Source organism: Nannobrachium achirus, assembly GCF_963921795.1.
Source record: "Nannobrachium achirus genome assembly, chromosome: 21".
Classification (NCBI taxonomy): domain Eukaryota; kingdom Metazoa; phylum Chordata; class Actinopteri; order Myctophiformes; family Myctophidae; genus Nannobrachium; species Nannobrachium achirus.
Window position 1 is genome coordinate 47,376,496 of NC_137828.1, and position 7,621 is coordinate 47,384,116.

The following is a 7,621-nucleotide window of genomic DNA, read 5'->3' on the forward strand; positions in this document are numbered from 1 at the left end:
AAATGACCAAATGACCACCCCGACGGGGCTGCTCACTTGCACACACACTCCTTACCTGCCAAACTACAACCTCCAAGGACCCCCGCACCTGGGGGTCCCTGGGGGACCCCCAGGTGTAATTTTGCCCTGCTCCTATCTGCACAACCGTTGCCCCCATCCATGCCACATTTTGCACACACACTCCTTACCTGCCAAACTACAACCTCCAAGGACCCCCGGAGCTCCAGGGACCCCCAGGTCCCTGGGGGACCCCCAGGTGTAAAAAATGACCACATGTGCAAAAATGACCAAATGACCACCCCAACGGGGCTGCTCACGGGGAATTCCTGGGGACCACCCACTCCTGCTGCTCCAGAACGGATGCAAAAGTGGTGGCGCCCCCAGTGGAGGACCCCCTCCACTGCAGCTCACATAAAATGCCGTAACTCCTACAGATTTTGCCCTAAAATCACGAAACTCACTACACAGCATGTCTACACTCATGTCATCAACATGGACCAGGAAGATTTAGGAAAAACTATTTTTTGCCCTATTTGTGGAGATAAGCGACCTACGGTCGCTTATCTCCCGATTAGGGAGTCTTACTGGTAGTAGAGTAGTAGTAGTAGTAGTAGTAGTAGTAGTAGTAGTAGTAGTAGGCTAATAATAATAATAAGAAAAGGTATTTGTAAAGTACACTTAAGTTCACACAGTTCACACATTGATTACTGCGTGAAAGTGCTTCAGAGTAGCCTATAAAAATATGTCTAGTATATTCTTGTATGGATTTAATCCAAAACCGAGAAAAACTGAAGAACTGTGAATATCTTATCAAGTGCCTAATTAAGTTTAAAATACATACATACATACATACATACATACATACATATATACACATAGGCTACATAGACCTACATACATACAGGGCCTACATACATACATACATACATACATACATACATGCATTTATTTATTTATTTATATTACCACTATTGTTTCCATAATACTCTTATCTGCCTTTTGTCACCTGGGTAGTTGGGCTCACTGGCTAAAGTCTAAGACAAATAAGTGTACAACGCCCTTGAAACCACCCTTTGTAAACAAAATCCGAAATCAATCACACTGTACACATCAATCGTAATGTAGCCTACAGTTATTATGGAAAATATTAATATCCAGTCAGGGTTAAGCGTTGACAATTTATTGAAGAATATTCAAGTAGAGAAACAGTATTTACAGATCATAGGCCCAGACCCCCTGTCCTGCATGGGCCTACAGTTTTATCATATTGTATCAACATGGACTATTTCATTGCAATACATGTTATCAATGATGACCACAATGGAAATGAGCTTTTGAGCTTTTTTTCTGTTTTATCCTTTTTACATAGCCCTAGAAATACGTTCATTAATGCATTTTTTTACAATAAAAATCGAAATCAACCAATTAATCAATCAGTCAGGGAAATGCAACATCGTAATCTATCAAATCTAGAGATGAACCATACTAGAGATGTGATCCATTCCATCAATCCGACATTTTTGGTCAATCACTTGTCATCTCCGTTCATTGTAATGAGTTATACATGGCAAAAGGAAATTGAATGTACTGTGATAGTAGAGCTGCAAGTGCAAAAGTTTAACTTTGGAAATGTTTTACCAATCTTGTTTGTTCCAAAAGTCAAAGGTCATGTTTGCAATGAATGACCATCAATTATTGCAGACCATCAATTATTATCTGCTTTGATTGAGTGAGTAATCACTCTCTTAAATGTGTCTGTGTTATTCCTTTCTGGCTATTTGTTGAGAAATATTCTGGGCAAAGGTCACAGATCTAAAATGAGCAGATGAGATGGAGAAAGAAAATGGAGAGACACTGACTGACAGACAAACAGACCTTTCAAAACTGGGTTACAAAGTGCCTTACAGAGTACACAAAACAGCAAAAAAGGACAAAGAACAAAACATACACACACAGAAGGTTAAAAAGGTTAAAAACAATGCAGAAAACAATACAGAGAAATACATACTTAACTTAAATAATGGTAGAAGACCAGTGGAAATACATAAAAATCATAATTACAGGGATTAGGGATTAAAAGCTAATCTCTAGAAATGGGTTTTGAGGAGTGATTTAAAACGGGGGACCGACTCAGCTAGCCGGATCTCCAGGGGCAGGGCATTTCAAAGGGTCGGGCTCTAAACGCAAAGGCTATCCTTTAGTGTTAAATTGACCTGCTGGAATGTCCAGGAGTGCTTTATTTGCAGATCTCAGTGTACGTACTGTAGTAGCACATAGTTAGACACTAGGTCCGAGATGTAGGCAGGGGCGAGGCCCATCCTGGCCTTACATGTGATAAGTAGGATTTTAAACTGTATTCTGAAGTCAATTGGCAGCCAGTGCAGAGGTGCTAAAACAGGTGTGATGTGATATTGTGCCAAGGAATTGTGCCTTGTGATTATGTGGTCAGCGGTCTGCTCCGGCTCCCCACACTCACATGCTGCTCCGTCCGCCAAGCCCCACGTTTGCATGGACGCTTTGAAGCGTCCGACCACAGTTCTTTTGATGCCACCTCCCAGGTCCTGGATGTAACAGTGGATGCGTGTTGGCCCGGACGACTCCCACTCCCGCTTCCAGGTTGCCGCCAACCATGCCTCTGTAGACAGGTCCTCAGGGGTGGCCCTGAGCAGATCTTGAGTCGCCCTGCTGTACGGGTGGCAGGACTTAAGTCTATTTAGAGGCAGCACTGGTGTGGTGATGTTGTGCAGGATATGCCAGTCATGTCGTTGGGCTTTCCTTGCGAGGGCGAGGGTAGCAGCCTCTCGTCGAAGGCCGGCCGGGGCGATTCCTGCTAGTACTGGCAGGTGGAACGTCAACCTTCCTGGCGTGTGGGCTTCTGCACCAGGCTGGAGCACAGTATTCAGCTGCGTAGAACACTAGGGCTTGCGTTGAGATTCTGAGCACATTAGCCGATGCACCTCAGCTAGTACCGGCGAGACGTCGGATTAGTGAGAACCTTGATGTTACTTTGGCCATCACTTCCTCAAGGGGTTGTTTGAAGGAGAGTGACCTGTCCAGACGTACGCCAAGGTAACGCGGGTCTTGCTGGAACTCCAGACGCTTGTTGTTGACAGAGACATCAAGTTCCCTTCTAGCTTCTCTGTTGTTCAGATGGTGACACTGTCTTGCCAATGCTGAGCTGTAGGCGCCACTTGCTCAGGTAGTCTGCCAGGATTCCCATATCCTGGTTTAGGCCAGCTTCCATCTCCGGCAGATCGTGGATGTAAATATTGAACAACATCGGTGTGAGGACAGACCCCTGCGGAACGCCATTCCTAAGCCTCCTGAGCCTGCAGCATTGCCCATCACTGGTCTTTAAGGTGAAGCTGCGGTTTGTAAGCATCTCCATGATGAACTTCACCATTATGCTGGTCGGGAATGGTCTTTAGGAGCTTTAGGTGGAGGCCACGGTGCCAGACGGTGTCATAGGCAGCTGTAAGATAAGATCCAGCAACACTACTCCAGCCTTCTCTTTTCACTGAAAGCTGTCCTCAATATCTTGGGTGAGCAGTGTCACCTGGTTGACCGTTGACCGCCCGCGACGGAAACTAGCCTGTTCCCTTGGGAGTTATGGGTCCACCACTGGCTCGATGCGGCTATGGATCATTCTCTCCAAGATCTTGAATGGGACGCAGAGCAGTGATATGGGTCTGAAGGATTTAAGGTCCTCAGTGGGTTTATTTGGCTTTGGAAGGGCTATGACACGGCGCCAGATCTTCAGGAGCTTGCATCTGCGGAAGCATGCAGAGTAGAACAAGCAGAGCCATGCGGATGTGTCACAAACTCGGGGTGGATGTAATCATGGCCTGGTGCCTTCCCTTGTTTGAGTTTCCTCATGGCCACCTGGAGCTCAGCTGTAGTGAAGTCTCCTGACTTGTTGGCATCCACACTGGCTGCCCTGTGTGATGTTGTGCGGGCAAAGTTCTTATGTGCACCTGGGAAGCAGCCGTTCTTAAGGAGCTGGGACGCGATGGCATTTGCTGTTACTGTGCACTTGGGGGCCGATGATGTTCTGCCTGTCAGCTGGTTGATTGTCCGCCATGCCTTGCGGCTAGAGTGGGTGAAGTCGATTGACTCCACAACTTCAGTCCACCTTAAGCTTCAGGTGATGTGTGTTGTTGCAGTTAAAGTGTTCGTAGAACTCCTGGGAAAAAGGACTACTGTATACTGATGTAGGATAAGTGGTTATTTTAATGAGACCATTCAAATTCACTATTGGTATTAAGGAAAGCTAAACATTTCAGGTCCTGGGTCTGTAGTTTTTCATCAAGAAGGAAATTTGGCTGTGTGTCATTTAAGCATGTTCTACCTTTTTTAGCCTCATTAGGTTACAGACTGCCCCATTGCACTGCCACATTGCACTAAATATGCAGATCTGTTTTCCTCCTGCCTTCTGTCAATGTGTGCTTATGTCACAACCATAGACTGTAGGTCACAACATGTCTGTCGATATGTCCTTGCAATAACACCAAACACATCTTTTTTCTCTCTCCAAGCATGTTTCTCCACTGAATATTACATCACAAAAAGCAGGAGTGAGCTACTACAATGGGTCCTGACAGACAGATGCAGATTCACTATCAGCTTCTTGACCTCTAGCAAACAGTTATGAAAACAACAACAATAATCCCCCCGATGACAGATAGCTTTATTTAAGGTTCATTCAAGGAAACCTCTTTGGTACAAAGTGCTGTGGCGATGCACACATGTGGGTTGAATGTGAGTAAACAGCACATTACACCAGAGCAACATGACATTGCAGAACACACCCAGACTGACAGTAGATAATAAAATATGGGTGGCCATTGCTGAGTGGTTAGTGAGATCGCCTGGGGAGCCTGGTTGTCCCAGGTACGATTCCAGACCAAGTCAGCAATGTCGATGTGTGTCCCTGAGCAAGACTCTTAACCTGGGGGACTATTCTATCTATCTATCTCTACAAAGCCCATTACTTAATATTAATGAAGCAGGTGACATTGTTAAATGATGTGGACGTGACGTGGTTCTTCTGGTTCACTTAGGTTTCTTTAAATATTCACAACTGCCACAACTATTTGTGCCTGCCGTGGCTTATCACTGTGAATAATGAGTCTTTCTCTGCCAGTGCATGCAGATAGTGTTTCTGAATGTCGTTTTGATAACCAGTGGATGCATTTTAATCAAATCAAATGTGGGAATTGGCCTGTGTGTGTGTGTGTGTGTGTGTGTGTGTGTGTGTGTGTGTGTGTGTGTGTGTGTGTGTGCGTGCGTGCGTGCGTGCGTGCGTGCGTGCGTGCGTGCGTGCGTGCGTGCGCGTGCATGTGTGCTTGTGTGTGCATGCATGCATGCGTGCTTTTGTGCATGAGCATATGTGTGTTCTCACACATGCATGCATGGTTTGTGGACGTGTTTTTATTTGTGTGCATGTGTTTATGTAATCCACATGCATGGTTGGCTGCTGACTCTGCATGTCATATCAGAGATCAGAGCATGAGGTCTGGAGTCTAACCAGAGAGACTTTGGACTGTCACCTCTGCCTCTCTCTCCCCCTGTAATTATCATTGTTGTAAGCGCCAGTGCTGCACACACCTCTCCTTGTTCTTTCCTGTGTGCAACTAAGGGTGTACAATATATATATAGCCATAGCCTAATATGTGCAATATCTAATGTGTGCAATGTCAATATCTGTAAATACAATAACATTTAACCATTATGTGTATATGGTCTGTGCGATGTGAAATATCACATACAGTAGCTTATGTGCAATACTGTTCGCAATGCCCATACTGCTGTCACCTGTCTGAGCCATGTAAGAGCAATGCCCCAAGACAAATTCCTCATAATTATGTGAACAACATATCAATACACATTCTGATTCTGATTATTTATCACCCCAAATTAATGTTTGTGTGTGTATTAGTAGTTTAGATGTGTGAGTTTTATAGATGAGAATGTGTAGGTGAGCATGCATCTGTGCAAAATTGTTCAGGCTACTATATGCCACAGTTTCCAAGGCAGGAACTTGCAACACTTCTCATTGCTTCATCATAGCCTGAAGCACATTGAAATCGTTTTGAAAACAGTGGATTGGGCCTTGTGGAACAGTACTGTGGTGGAATTCACGTTCTGTCAGTAAGACGTAAATAGAGACAAAAGCATAAGGTGGTGGTGGTGGTTTAATACAATGGATAGTACAAGTGATTGTGTACATAGAACGAAGTACCACAGGCCTGTGGTACCGAGATTCTGCCACAGCAAAGGAAATCAAACCCTAGTTATACATGGCATTGCAAGGACAAGCTGTAACATAAACAATATCTATCAACCTAGGAAAACATCTTACAGTACACCATGTTGTCTTCAATGCATGATACAGCATAATCTACTCTTACTAACGTCACTCATAATCAATCATGATAATATAATATCTACTACTGTTATTGACGTAACTTAATCAATCATGATAACATAAACTCTACGACAGTACCTATACTGTTCCACAGGGCAGAAGTGTTGTGAATTAAATAGAAAGTCCAAGTTAAAATAATGAATGAATTTGTTACCCGGGCTATGTTATAATTTCCCATGACCCATGCACTTCCCCCCTGTACTCACAACAGGCATGGCACCGATATACAGTATATTGGCTATTGGATCTACAGGATCACAAAATGTTTGGAATGTTTGTGCATGACATTCTATCCCCACACAAATCTTGTTGGTCCGAGGTCAATGAATTTGGGTGTCCTTGGGTGTACATGAAAAAGTTTGATATAAACCACTGACCTACAAACAGACAGATACAGTGTATACAGTATATCATGTTAGGCCTATTATATTACAAATGAAAATGTATGTTGTATGCTATTAGCATACTACAGACAGACCTATAAATCCAGCAGTGATCCCTCAAATGTCCTCTTAAATAACAGATCAGTTGCACTGTAGTCTAATTAATAGCCTCATTATAGCCTAGCTCCTATAGTCCTACAATCACTGACCCACTGATATCAGAGATATCCTCTAAAGAACCTTACATTTCTCAGATTTCTGCTAATTCTAGACTAACAGAAGGTAACCCCAAAGTTGTATTGCCCTTTTGTTTGTTTGATTGATTGATCAACTTTATTAGAGGTTTGCATAGGAAAAGGTACAGGACAGTAGGCTACAGTTCAATATGGTACACGGTCAACTAAAAGGATCAAGAAAGACCACAAGAAAGATGTTATGTGTGTTTGCATTGGGGACCTGTCATTTGAATAAATATTGTATGAATTGAGTAGCCAGCCTATTCACTCACTTGACATCCAGATCCATGTGTGGCATGGTCTGTTCGTTAATTACCCCTTTATTATCACATAATACCGGCTCCCCAAGTAGGCCAACTACTAGTGGACCAAAACTTGTAGGAAGACTAGTAGGAACAGGGGGAACTTGCATCAGCCACAGCCAGCAGGGGCGGTCTGTACATGTGTGTCAGTGTCCGTGTCCCGTCCCGTGTTTGCAGAAGAGAGGAGTCGCAACCACACTGGTCTGGCTGGTCTGGCGATCGGAGCAGAAAGGGGACGAAAAATGACCACCCATACTCCCACAGTCGCCGTTT